General features: G+C 40.2%; 1 protein-coding gene and 1 pseudogene across 1 annotated transcript in view; both read right to left on the bottom strand.

Annotated features, from left to right (window-relative positions):
• LOC131676754 (uncharacterized) overlaps window positions 1-14,667 on the bottom strand; it is a 98,601-nt gene extending 83,934 nt beyond the window's left edge. Inside the window, exon 1 of the mRNA XM_058956045.1 lies at window positions 14,174-14,667. The gene's annotated coding sequence lies outside the window, so the exon portion shown is untranslated. The remainder of the gene's footprint in view (window positions 1-14,173) is intronic.
• On the bottom strand, window positions 9,706-9,838 carry LOC131678107 (U4 spliceosomal RNA; annotated as a pseudogene).
• Window positions 14,668-15,102: the final 435 nt, after the last annotated feature.

Here is a 15,102-nt window from a genome sequence, read left to right as displayed (position 1 = left end):
CTGTGAAAAACAACATTAACCATAGTTGTTGAGCAGAATAATAAAATTGCACATACCGTCGTTGCATTTGGCATATTTGTTTCTATGCATGTACAATGTACATTGTACATGCATCTAAGCAACATGTGAAATATATTTTCTAAAAACACCTTGTATATAGCCAGGATATTACGAAACTACCCAGACACTGTCCACTTCAAGAAAATGAAATTCGTCAAGTAAGGTCCGTTTCGCAATGACAGGCCATTGCCGGTTCGCGGTGACATTTACTTTTTTTCACTTTGCACGTCCCGTCCCAGGTTCAACCTACCAGAGTAAGTATTCAAATTCTTGAAAATTGGCCATTGCAAGTACGTGGAATATCTCTTTTAAAATTTTTTATCTTCAAACATCAGTATTACCCAGTTGAGTCAAAACATTTTCTAAGATACCCAAGGATTTCCTTAATGATAGTATAAATAAACGAGCAGTGCATAATTGAACTGAATTGGAGCTGATGTAGTTTTAGATTTTTGGTCACATGTCTCCCCATAGTGCAACGTTTCTAAGAGATACCCCTTCATCTTCAGGGGAAGGCAGGGTTTGAACATAAATTAGCTATAGTTTTCGCAGAAGGGACCATTCATAAATTCGTAGCGCTTTTAGGGGGGGGGGGGGGGGAAGGGGTACGACAAATTGTGACCTGTTGTGACATATGGGGGAGGGGGAGTTAGCTAGATTAACGTTACGTAACATCTTACACAGTTGCGTTTCGGTTTCGCCTCATCAGAAATCGACACTAACTTTTTGTCGGAATAGATTAGCGCCGGCTTGACGCAAATCCCTTAAAACTAAAACACACTTTTCCTCCTTAGGGTGAAATATAGCATAGTTACGTAACATGTTTTTACTGAAGAAAAAAAAATTTCCCGGAATTTGCTACGTAATAAGGAAGGGAGGTATAGAGAAATTCGACAATTTTCGCGTTACGTAATTTATGAATGGTCCCTAATACAAATATTTTGCAAATTTTCTTAGGACTACTAATATTTTCTTCGCCAAGTAGGAGTAGATTCGTTACCGCGAGTACCTCTTCTCTAAACTAAAATGCAAAACCCATTTACAGGGAAACAGCAGACAAAAAATAGTTTTGTCCTGCTATACCTTGGACACTATCACATATTTTAGATTAGTAGATCTTATGTTACAACTTAGAAAAGGATAGTGGGGGATGGATTTTAACAAACTATAGCTTGTTGGAAAGATATTTTAAGCATATTTTCTACACGTAGCGTGATTCATGTGTTTTTTTCGAAAATAACATGCTTGAAAAATGTCGTGTTTTGATAAAATCATCCATATCTCAGAAAGTCATAACAGTTTTAGCCTTCGCCTTAAAAGGTTGTGTTTGCTGATTGGTTGTAGCAACCAAGGCTGTGCAAGCCGTGAATAGGCTAAAAGTTTGTGTACCGTGTCAGTATTTGATGCCGTGTTGGTGCGGAGACAGGCAGGATTGTTTGTTGCGAGAGCGGTCGTTTGGTGGTGGTACCACGCGATAAGCGAGTGTTGGTGCGAAGGCAACGAAGTCTCAGGTAAGCGGCGCCCCACCTTGGTGGTAGTAGTGGTTGCGCTGCATACAACCGGCGCTTGCGACGGAGTGAGACAGAGCTGCATCTGGTTGGTGAAGCGGCTCGCTTCATCATCATTCATTCATCCGTATTAGTGCAGATACGGGATTTTGAGTATTTGTGTACCTAGCCACGCTGCGTAGTAGGGGAATACCTCTGGACCCACAGGTAAGCGGCGGCCCCACCTTGGTGGTGGTAGTGGTTACGCTGCATACAGTCGGCGCTAAGTGAGACAGAGCTTCTTGTTGGTGAAGCGTCTCGTTTCATCATCACTTATTCATCTGTGCTAGTGCAGAAACGGGCTTTTGTGTATTTGTGTACCTAGCCACGCTGCATAGTAAGGAAATACCCCTGGACCCACAGGTAAACAGCGGCTCCATCTTGGTAGTGGTGGTTGCGCTGTGTTCAACCCGAGCGTGACAGAGGGAGACAGCGAGAATCTGCAACTCTTCGAAGGACAGGTAGATTTTAATATAATTTTGCTAGTGTTAGTATTTAATTTACTTACTGTGTATGGTAGGCGAGATGGAGGATAGTGAGATGGAATCCTCCATTTCACAAGAGCAAAACTCTTCTGATCCCCCTCCCTCAACTCCCCTTAGAATAAAATTATACCCCCAAGGGTCTTCTGGACCTTGGCAGGTTTTCTTCAGGCGGAAAGGAAAGCCATTAAACCTTGGGCAAATTGCACGGGATCTGACTTCACGATTTTCTGCTGTAACAGAGATCGTGAAAGTAAATAAAGATAAACTTCGAGTTAGCATTGATAACATTAGACAAGCTAACGAGATAGTAGCATGCGAACTCTTCACGCGTGAATATAAAGTTTATATACTTTCGCGCGATATAGAATGCGATGGAGTCATCTCCGAACCCAGCCTCACTGCCGAGGATATACTTAAGCATGGTGTTGGTTGTTTCAAGAACACCCTGCTTAATAAAGTAAAAATACTCGATGTTAAGCAATTGTACTCAGTATCAATTGAAGAAGAGAAAAAAGTTTACCGACCATCCTATTCATTTCGTGTAACTTTCGCTGGGTCTGCTTTGCCTAGCCATGTTCTCATTAATAAAATTCGTCTCCCCGTTCGCCTTTTCATCCCTCGTGTGATGAATTGCCTCAATTGTAAACAGCTTGGCCACACAGCCACTTACTGTTCCAATAAGGTACGGTGTGGCAAATGTGGGGGGCCTCATCAAGAGGATACATGCAATAAAAATTTAGAAAAATGTTTACATTGCGGAGAAACTTCACACGAGCTCCTTGCATGTCCCATATATAAAATGCGGGAGGAGAAAATTAAACGATCCTTGAAGGAGAGATCTAAGCGCTCTTATGCAGAAATACTGAAAAATGCTACTCCTGAACCCACGGTCCCAGAAAACAGATACGCTATTCTATTGCCGAAAGAGTCTGACTCTGACGAAGCGTCCGAAGGTACATCATTTGTTTTACCTAGAGGATCCAGGAAAAGAAAACAATCCTCTTTTCCCAAACTGCCAAGCAAGGGCCTTAAAATTTCTCCCCCAACAAATAAATTGCGGCCAAAGCTAAAGAATTCCGATGCAATACCGAAGCCAGTCCCTCCCGGTTTTGGTAATGTACAATCCAAACAGAACACCATTACTGGAAATAATAAAACTTCAACTTCCTCCGAGCCTCAACCGGGGATAGGTTTATTGAAATTTTCTGAAATTGTTGATTGGATTTTCAAAGCATTCAATATTTCTGAACCACTAAAAAGTATACTTTCAGCGTTCCTCCCAACAATTAGAACATTTTTAGAGCAGCTGATTGCTCAATGGCCCATCCTTGCAGCGATTATATCTTTCAATGGGTAATTCACCTCCTCCAATGAAAGATTCCATCACTGTTTTACAGTGGAATTGCAGAAGTATCATACCTAAAATTGACTCCTTAAAAATTTTGCTGCATAATTTGAAATGCGATGCTTTTGCTTTATGTGAAACATGGCTTACCTCAAACATTAATTTCAACTTGAATGATTTCAACATTATTCGCCTAGACCGAGACACCCCATATGGAGGAGTGCTTCTAGGAATTAAAAAGTGCTATCCTTTCTATAGAACTAACATCCCCTTGTTTGCGGGCATTGAGGCTGTAGCTGTCCAAACGAATATTAAAGGCAAAGACATGTCTATCGCTTCTATATATATACCTCCCAAAGCTCAAATTGGACAACGTCAGATTTTTGAGGTAGTGGAATCCATGGCTGCTCCGCGGCTGATACTGGGAGACTTCAACTCGCACGGAGTATTGTGGGGTTCCCTCTTCAATGATAATCGATCCTCTTTGATATACAATGTTTGTGACGAGCTCAATATGACAGTTTTAAATACAGGCGAAGCAACACGCATTCCCAGACCACCCGCACGACCAAGTGCATTAGATCTATCTCTATGCTCGACATCACTTCGGTTAGATTGCACGTGGAAGGTTGTACCTGATCCTCACGGTAGCGATCATTTGCCAGTCGTTATTTCAATTAACAGTGAATTAGGCCTCACGAATTCAATCAATGTACCTTATGACTTGACACGAAATATTGATTGGAAAAAATACCAATCTTTAATTTCCACTTCTCTTGTTTCGACGGAAGTGCTACCACCTACCGAAGAATATGAATTTCTAGCGGGTTTGATTATTGAAGCAGCAGAACAAACCCAAACGAAATGCAATCCTGGCATGATAATGAACTGCCGGCCTCCTAATCCCTGGTGGGACAAAGAGTGCTCGGATGCATATGAAGCTAAACAAGTTGCTTACAAAGAAATTATGAAACGGAAAGGGTGTACACGTGCAAACTTTGAAAATTATTCGATTTTACAAAACAAATTTGACAGTCTCCGTCGTGCCAAAAAGTCTAGTTATTGGAGACGTTTCGTAGATGGCTTGTCAAGAGAAACATCAATGAGTACTCTTTGGAACACAGCCAGAAGAATGAGGAATCGAAACGTAACTAATGAAAGCGAAGATTTTTCGAATCGCTGGATATTTAATTTTGCCAAGAAAGTTTGTCCAGATTCTGCTCCTGCGCAGAAAATCATTCGCGATGCTCCCACAAGTAACGATTCCATAGATTCGCCTTTGACAATGATGGAATTTTCAATTGCACTCCTCTCATGCAACAATAATGCTCCGGGTCCAGACAGAATTAAATTCAACTTGGTGAAAAATCTGCCTGACCTAGCAAAAAGACGCTTGTTGAATTTATTCAATAAGCTTCTTGAGCAGAACATAGTCCCGCACGACTGGAGACAAGTGAGAGTTATCGCCATTCCAAAACCGGGAAAACCAGCCTCTGACCATAACTCGTATCGACCGATTGCAATGCTATCCTGCATCAGGAAATTGTTGGAAAAAATTATCCTACGACGTCTCGACAATTGGGTTGAGGCGAACGGCTTGCTATCAGATACCCAGTTTGGTTTTCGGAGGGGAAAGGGAACGAATGATTGTCTGGCGCTACTTTCGTCAGAAATCCAACTAGCTTACGCAAAAAAAGAACAAATGGCGTCTGTGTTCTTAGACATAAAAGGAGCTTTCGACTCTGTTTCCATTGATGTTCTCTCAGAAAAACTACATCAATGTGGTCTTTCACCAATATTAAATAATTATTTATACAACTTATTGTCAGAAAAGCACATGCATTTTTCATATGGCGATTTGGCAACATTCAGAATAAGTTACATGGGTCTCCCACAAGGTTCTTGTTTAAGCCCCCTTCTCTACAATTTTTACGTGAATGACATTGATAATTGTATTGTCAGCCCATGCACTCTAAGGCAACTTGCAGATGATGGCGTGGTTTCTGTCACAGGACCAAAAGCCATAAATTTACAACAACCACTGCAAGATAGTTTGGATAATTTATCAAGTTGGGCTTTGAAGTTAGGCATCGATTTCTCTACGGAGAAAACAGAGTTGGTTGTTTTTTCAAGGAAGCGTGATCCAGCTCAGCTTCAGCTTCAGTTGGTTGGTAGAATGATAGCCCAAGTCATGACCTTTAAATATCTCGGAATTTGGTTCGATTCTAAAGGTACATGGGGAGGCCACATTAGGTATCTGATAAAGAAGTGCCAACAAAGGATAAATTTTCTCCGAACAATAACCGGATCTTGGTGGGGTGCTCATCCAAGTGACGTGATAAGATTGTATCAAACAACGATACTTTCAGTAATGGAATATGGGTGCTTCTGTTTCCGTTCAGCTGCAAACACTCACATTATTAAATTGGAACGAATACAGTATCGTTGTTTACGAATCGCCTTAGGTTCCATGCAATCGACACATACGATGAGTCTTGAAGTTCTAGCGGGAGTTCTTCCCTTAAAAGATCGATTCTGGGATCTCTCCTCTCGTTTACTTATACGATGTGAGGTTATGAATCCACTTGTAATTGAAAATTTCGAAAGACTTGTCGAGCTTCAATCCCAAACCAGATTCATGACAGTGTACTTCAATCACATGTCACAAGAAATAACGCCTTCTAGTTATGTTCTGACATGTGTTAATATATTAGATACTCCCGATTCCACTTTATTTTTCGACACGTCCATGCAAGAGGAAATTCGTGGAATCCCGGATCACCAGCGCTCTCTGGAGATCCCTAAAATATTCATAAGTAAATACCAACACATTGACTGCCATAAAATGTTCTACACTGATGGGTCACGAATCAATGAGGGCACTGGCTTCGGTATTTTCAACCATAACACCGCGATCTCTTTCAAGCTTGCAGAACCTGCCTCTGTTTACACAGCCGAACTAGCAGCAGTTCACCATAGTCTGGAAATCATTGATACTTTACTTCCGAGCCATTATTTCATCCTCACAGATAGCCTCAGCACAATTAAGGCACTACACTCATTAAAGCTTGATAATCACGCTCCGTTCTTTTTGAAGAAGATACGAGAATACTTAACCAAATTAACAAATAAATCTTATCAAATTACCTTAGTGTGGATTCCCGCTCATTGCTCCATACCGGGTAATGAGAGAGCGGATAATTTAGCCAAAATAGGGGCGCTGGACGGTGACATCTATGAAAGACCTATTGCCTTCAATGAATTTTATAGCGCTTCTCGTCAGAGGACGCTTACTAGTTGGCAAACATCATGGGACAATGGAGATCTGGGACGGTGGTTGCACTCAATTATCCCTAAAGTATCAACGAAGGCATGGTTCAAAGGGTTGGATGTAAGTCGAAACTTCATTCGTGTGATGTCTAGACTCATGTCCAACCATTATACGTTGAATGCGCATCTCCGCCGTATTGGGATCGCAGAAGATAATCAATGTGCTTGCGGAGAGGGTTACGAAGACATTGAACATGTTGTTTGGTCTTGCATTGAATATCGTGAAGCCAGATCCCAATTAATAGACTCCTTACGAGCCAGAAGAAAACCACCCTATGTACCTGTTCGTGATATCCTCGCTTTACGAGATCTTACATACATGAGCCATATTTATCATTTCCTGAAATCAATAAATATTCAAATATAATTATCCCCACAATGTTTCTAGTTTTTTCCCTTGCTACCCACAAACAATTTAGATTTCTTCGCAGTTAGTTAAGTTAGATAAAACGATATAAATAAAGAAAAAAAACAAAGATTACAGAAAAACTATCAATAGGTTTACAATGAAATTCAAGAAAATAGATTATAATTAAAAACATTCAAAATGATGATTATCCTCAGTGTTAGCATTAGAAAGTGATTTTTTTTATAACGTGATAGTCTTAAGAACCTTTGTAACATGTTATGTAAAAAAAAACCCCGGCGTAAAAAAGCTTTTGCAAATGCCGTGTCAAATAAACGTTTTATGAAAAAAAAAAAAAAATATCTCAGAAAGTAAACAACATAACCAAAATCAACAGTAATAGTGGCAAATGGTCACGTTAGGCCTTTTGTTTGAATCTAGTTCCGTTAAGATCGGTTCAGCCGTTATTAAGATAAATTCATGACATTAGTGTACATACATGTAGTGCATTGTAATCTATACGACCCGAGTGACACCTCCACAGAGTTAACGTTGTGTAGCAGGATGAACGCAATCTATATGCATAGTTGAAGTCGAATAAAGAATAAAACCCGTGTTTCAAAGGGTCTAGATGAAACTACTACACATTTCTAATCCCTTAAAAAATTCGATTCCAAGAAATTTAAACTTACCAGTTCAGGTAATTCCAATAATTTTAAAGTCATAAAAGTCAACTTCGTTGTTGTAAACTTATGCAAATTTTGCATGTCTCCACTTAGTCCACAATTAACATCAGACTAATGATTTTAACCCAGGTACACTGTGATTCGCACAAACTCGACCAAAACAAAATTCGTCGAATCGAGAAACTGGATCGACCGCCGCCTACTCAGGTAGTAGGGCGCAAATCGTAAACAAACGTTACACACAAGCTCGAGCTCGTCTAACTTAGAGTTGTTTACGCTCCCGCTAGCAAATATTTACATTGAAATCTCATTTTCGTTCCCTCCTTTCCAAAACGAAATCTTTGTCACCGTTGTGTTTGACACCCTAACCGAACATTGAACATCCCCTGTCCCGGTTAAACAGCGTAGAGACTAACTGCCTGATCCGTCACGAAAGTGTTATCTTCTCCGCCTGGAAGTCTTTGCTCGCAGGCAGCCAGCCAGCTGTTCCGTGTTTTGCGTCTGATAACAGGCCCCCCTTGATTTCCTGCGTGGCACGTTGCATACGAACGAGGGAAGCTATCATGAAATGTGGTGGATGCGCTGCATCGTCACCCTTTGTTGCTGGGTTGTACTTTTGTTTGACACCCAATTTGGGTCAACTGTCACTTCGGTGGTTTATCAATTTCGGAAGTCAATGTAAGATCAATTCTTCAAAAGTGCGAGAAATTATTGTAAATTTATTTCCCTCATAATTTTAAGTTTTTTGCGCTAAAATATTCTTTCATTATCTATACGATATTTTACCCCTGAATCGGTTTCGGTGCTTTAGGGGAAACTTGGCCATTGCGACCGCTCGATTCAGATTATCGTTAGTGACACAAAATCTATTGTTATTTCATAACATTATTTTTGTGCCATTTGGGGTAGTCGTCTGATAAAACTGAAACAAAAAAGATGGGAGGAACATTTTCTGGCGCCTATAGGCGTTTTTTGTAATTATTTTAATGTGGGGAAGGACCCATTAAGAGTCCGGTGTCGACCTGGATGGACAGTTGTGAATGCACTTTCTCATAATATGTATATGCGGGTAGCGTGGGAATCTTCCTCGTTGTAGTAGCTATCGCCGTGGTCCACTCTGCTTCAAAAGTCAACCATGCACGAAAACAAAAGGGGGCATAATGTATGGGATGGTTCCAACCACCACCACTGTTTTTGTTTTGTTTTAGCTTGTCTTGTTTTTTTCTACGTTTGAAGGCCGAGGAAAGTCAGCGGTCAACAACAACAACGACAACAGGCTTGTCTAGGTAGGCTATGGAACTGGAGGTGTTTACGTGGTCAGACCATGCGTGGCAAATTGTTAAAAATTAGAAATTCATGCACGAACAAGTCAAAGAGCGTGGGAAACGCGGTGCTTGGTTGAGGGGGAATAGGGGGCCAACATCCAAGTTCGGTGCGTCTTTCGGTACTCGATGACACTGATGGGGTTGAAAATAGTGGTATTTCGGGTCAGCATCATTGGTTTCTTTTTGACTTGGTTGTTGTTGCGTGTGTCTGTATATGCCATCAAGTCGGACAAGATTTGGTCAGATTCGGCAGGGCGTAGTGTCACGTAGGCAAGGTCAATTTTCTTTGAAATAGTTGGCTTTTGATGTTTGTTTTTCCACTCATCAGTAACTGACACCGACCTGCTGCCAGTTAGTCGCCACCACGTGGACACAAGCAATTTTCTTTTCTACTGCTGTATTGTTTTATTAATGACTGGTTTTGGCATGTAACATCATTTTTGCTTGGTCAGGAGGACACATTTTTTTCCGAAATCGACATTTATGCATTTTTAATGGTTCTACGTAATACACATGTATTGCCATTAAGAAAATTTGAATTTTCAACTGCCGTTCAAAAGAGGGTAACCGCATATTGTGCCTTATAGAAATAAGAATTTTCACGTTTGTTTTCCGAGGTTTTAAGAAAAAGTAGTTTTGGTATTAGTTTTCAACTAGCAATAATCGCACCTCGGTTGTACCTCATTGGTTACGATATCGCCACTGCGCAAAGCTGAAAAAAAGTAGTCTATCGATTTGTTATGTTGTAGCTTACATATCGGTGAACTCGATATAATACTCTTTTAGTTGGATTGCATTGTACGTTGACGTTTCGGCCCAAACAATTTTTCCTGAGGGTGACTGCCGCTCACTTATTGGCTATGTATGGCTATTTTCTATCTACTATATATTTCTTGTACATTGTGTTCGGAAAATTAAAAATACGTGGAATTAATTATTATTAATTTCGTTATAGAGTTTTGGTGTCTTCGGAAAAGTTATTGTATGGCATCTAGTGCTTTATTTGACCATTTCATATTAGTTTGGAATTCAGTCGCTAGGGCGGCGCAGTTAAGAACTTTATAAAAAAGCTAAATAGAAATGTTGTGTCTTCGAGAAAGTTGTAGTTCCTGTCATTTCAAATACATTAGATGCAAACTTTGTAGATCCTGTGTTTCGGGATACAGCATGTTTTAGTTAAAAAATTATCTTACAGATTGTTTTAAAAAATACGCCATATTTCAAAACATGTGGGACCTACAAAGTTAGTATCTTCAGAAGATATACTCATAGTTACCTCACATACAACTCTGTCGTAGACACCATCTTTCTATCTCGTTCCATTAAGAGGTTGATAACAGTTCCCCCTGGCGATTAAATTCCAAACTAATATAAAATGATCAAATAAAGCGCATACAATAACTTTACCAAAGACACTATAACACTAAAACGATAATAGGTTACCCTCTTTTGGACACTAGGTACCCCCGGGATCCCCCCCCCCCTGAATTACGAAAATGCTCGTGAATTAAAAGTAGTACATGTAACGATCTTATTTTTTGCTCACCAGAGTTCGATTCCCACCCACGGGTTAGAGATTTTTCTGAAGAGATTTTTGTAACCCGACAAAGTGGCGAATGATCCTATGGTTAAAACCTCTATAATTAAAAAAAATCTTATTGTTTCTAGACATGAGTCAATGAACTACTAATATAAATGTGTATTTTTACAATAAAAACACTGCTAATTTCGAAAAGCAAATTTTTTTCTATTTCCTGTAAAATATGCAAAATGTGGGTTAGCCTCTTTTGGACGTCAGCCATTCATTTGAAAAGGTTGTATTAATATTCGTTTCGACAAGCTATAAAAGTTTTAAGATTACACCATTGATGGACAAAAATTATTTGAAAAAATACAACGAAAAAATGATTTTTTCAGGGATGCCACACAACATTCGAATAGCTGTAAAATTAAAACTATCAGGTTACAAATATGAAGTTTTCAGCAAATTTGTACTACAATTTCGTTGAACACTTGATTTTATTTCATAATTTTCAGATCATACAAATCATTAGGGCTACTCTATTGCCACCCATCTCAAAAGATGGGACACAATTGACAGATTATTTGTCCGAAAGGAAAAAGCTCTAGAACAAGTAGTTTGTAATCCCAAACGCTAGATTCGGATCACTTAGCTGACAGGAGCAGGGGATCTTTCAAGCTAGCCAACCCCGTGCTTCCGAAGATCCCTGCAAGAAAAAACTCCAATCGCTGACCACACCATCGATCTCAACTTTGCGAGCGGGTATGCAGACGCGGTACTCAGTGAGTGTATGAAAATGTATGATTTTCGATGACGAATCTTGTTCGATATCATTGCATTGAATAACTCATGTAAAATTTCGGAGATGTGGTCTCTGTTAGAGAAAATGTTTGGAGGAACTTCTTTCCAGGTGTCCGTGTGGTGAGAATGTGTTCGAGGAAACCTGTTTCCTTTTGCCTACAAGGAAAGATCCGTAAACTTTTTGAGCGGAATATCGAAGCCTTCACATTAGTTGGATGGTTTCATATGCCCTTCTGAGCAAATTCTCATGGGTTCAACCATAAACCCCGTAAAAATACCATAAATATGATCCGCGCCAGATTTCGCGACTATCTAAACCTCCGAAAGGTCCGGAAAGCCCATAAATACATCAGAATATGGTTTTTATATGTGATCTTCCGGACCATGGTGATAGTATTGTCAAGGATTGAACCCATTTCAAACACTATCACAGCACCTTGCAGTGGGATTGAGTATGAACCATGAGCATAGGGCTATTATGGGCTTTTCGTTTGCTCAGATTATTGGACAGAAAGGGCCACACCCTTGAGTGTAATAACTATCGTGGCATAACGATCCTCAATTGCGTCTATTGGGTACTCTCCCTTGCTCTGTTTAGCAGACTGCACCCGTTACACAGTGTTTCCAAATTGGAAAACACGTGATCAAAATTTGTTTGTTTATGAAAAAATAGACATTAGTTTGGTTATATACTAAATCATCTTCATTTTAATAAAAATAAGCTTTTATTTTAGTTGCTGATGAGACTATATGTCTATTTGTAAATTTTAATGCACATTTCTGAAATCACTTTTTTCTGATTAACTTTTTTTGTAAATTTCTAGAATTTAATATGTCTGGAATAAGAAAATACAATGGTTATCGAAGCTCTTACTTCTGAAAAGGCAACATTTTGACATAACTTTTTCCGAAAATTTCCACAGACAAAACCAAATACATTTGACTAGGGAACCATTTATAAATTACGTTACATTGAAGACCCGTTTTTATCAGCCCCTTGGTGAATTTTAGGCTGAATTAACAGGGACATTGATAAAATCGGGACATATATTTTTCTTTCTTTTTAAGAAACCGAAGCTCTTAAAACATTCTTCTTTAGCCCCTAGATATAACTTCATAACCTTTCCTGATTATTTAGTTTAAACTTTCCTTAAGGGGATCATACAGCGCAAAATTTAAAAAAATTTTTTTTCATTTTTCGGATCTCTAAAATAAGAAAAATATGCTCAAGAAAGGATTTACTCGAATTCAACTTTGTTCGTCTGTTGGTGCCCATCAAACTACCAACTATCAATTTTAATATGAAGCTGATAAAATCGGGTTAAAAGCTGATAAAATTGGGGGTAGATAAAATCGGGTGCTAATAAAATCGGGTCTTCACTGTAGTCACAAAATAATATTTGTTTTTTTCTACGCTAAAACATGTTAGGTAGCCCCCTAGCATACTCCCCCTCCCCCATATGTCACAACATGTCACATTTTGATATACTACTCCCCCCTCCCCTCCCTTAAAAGCGTTACATAATTTATTAAGGGTCTCTAGGGAGTTAATAAATCAATAAAAGTACTATGGTGGTAATCAGACTTTCTGTGCTTGCAGAAGTTCACTCGGGACCAGTATTTTACTTGTGTAACGTCTATCTGGCAGCCAAGTCGGTCTGCCATGATACTGATGAGATGATGTCAAAACGCATATTTCTCGACATTTCAATAAAAGTTGTCCATTCATTCATTTATTAATGATCCCAGATTCAATATTATAAGTAAGTCCTGGGGTTTGCGTCTCTTCAGAACAATGGCACTTTACTACACCAGGCAGATGCTCGTCCAAACACTACTTTTGAACACACCAAACGACTCCAATCTTATGATGTCCTGTAAAGTCTATTTGCGGGTAACATACATATTGAAATTGAAACTCGTTTTTAGCAAGTCCAAATAGCCTAGTGCATTAGTCAAATGCCACGTTTCTGAAGAGACAAAGTCGAAACGCAAACCACTGGACTTATGTAATTAGGTCGTTTTTTTCGATTATAGAGGTTATTCCCTCTTCGGGTTGGAAAAATCTCTTATGAAAAATTTCTAACCCTATGTGTGGGGTCGGGACTCGAACCCATGTGCGCTGCGTACAAGGCAATCGATTTACCCACTATGCTACGCCCACCCCCATTAGGTCTAGCGATCTTTACGCACAACGTGGTTTTAAACCATTTTTCTCCCTAGGGAGATGTGTTGAATATTATAAGTCCTAGTCCTAATCCACAGCCCATGACGAGTTTCGCTGAAGCAACTCAAACAAGCTTCAAACTTGCATATTTTGTCATCCCCTCCATGAACAACGATAGTTTGACATCTTACTCATCACGGCTGAAGCTAGTGTCGCAAACCATGAAAAACGTGAAAATAGCCTTGTCCAGCGACAAACAGAAATGTCAAGTCACGTGCAGTCGAACAACCATGAAACCGTTAACCTGCTACCGACCGGTAGTTCCGCTAATTGCAGCACTGCACCGCATGTCAGTCAGCAGACAAAGAGTCATTATCACGTTCGTAATTCGCTCCGGCTAGCCAGCAACCCGAGACCCCTTATGTCTTTCTTAAGGTGACAGCTACACTCTTCCGGAACATTCCCCTGCTCGCGTCCAACGTGGTACACATCACAGAATGCAAGCATCGGTCCTATTTTATCATGTTACAGAGGCAATTAACACTAAAAATCACATCACCTTAGTCAGCCAGCTCGTTTTCAACCAGCAACCGAATCCAGATCCGTTATGGCCTCCTAACTCGACCTCGAAGAAACTTGCACCCGCCGGGCCTCGCCGAAGGCAGAAAATGAGCCAAAGTTTTGTTCCTCGTGTCCCCTCTCACATCACAACACAAACACTAACACTGGCGTTAGAGGAAGCTGACAGTCCCTTTCTCGCTCTTGCCCGCAACTTTGGTTGCTCCGTCCAGCTGATCAGTTTCTCGAATCTAGCACAAGTAACGCGACCTGGGCTTTAAGCACTGCGAACCGAAGGAATTCGGACCAATAACATATAACACACCGAAATGCTTTAAATCACCACCACATCAGCGATCAACGCCACGAAACAAATATAGCTAGACTAATCGAGAGAAGAAACAAAAACCTAAAACGAAATTAAGGTAACAAAGAAACCAAAAAAAAACTTAAACGCGCAAAGAATCTGAACACGCAAAGTTTACGCGACGGCTATCGAACTGCAACTGACTGAGCGCACGGTGAACGAATCGAATCGAAGCAACCTGGTTTGATCGTGGTGCGCGACCTGTTGCTACTACACTAACACCGCCAAAAAGAAGTAGCCACCACAGGTGAGTAAGTGAAACGCGCAACAAAAAGAGCTTTGAGCGCCGTTGCTCAAAATTCTTCCCAGTGTGTGTGAGCGTGCGTGCAAGTCTGACTCAGTGCGAAACGAAAGAAAAAAGGTACCGATCTTCTTACCTGTGTACGGGTCGGATCGGTTTGGTTTGGTTTCATCATCGGAGGAGAAGCCCATTCGGGCTGCGCAGTGGCTTTTTTCGTTCACTGTTTGTGTAGTTGTTTGTCTGCCTAAGAAGCAAGCAGCCGAAAAGAAGGCAAACACAGTACAGCGGAGACTGAGACGAGATAGGAGAATTGCGCGAAAGA

Source organism: Topomyia yanbarensis, chromosome 1 (genome assembly GCF_030247195.1).
Source record: "Topomyia yanbarensis strain Yona2022 chromosome 1, ASM3024719v1, whole genome shotgun sequence".
Lineage (NCBI taxonomy): Eukaryota > Metazoa > Arthropoda > Insecta > Diptera > Culicidae > Topomyia > Topomyia yanbarensis.
The sequence above is the reverse complement of the archived record's forward strand: the minus strand, read 5'-3'. Positions and strand labels throughout refer to the sequence as shown.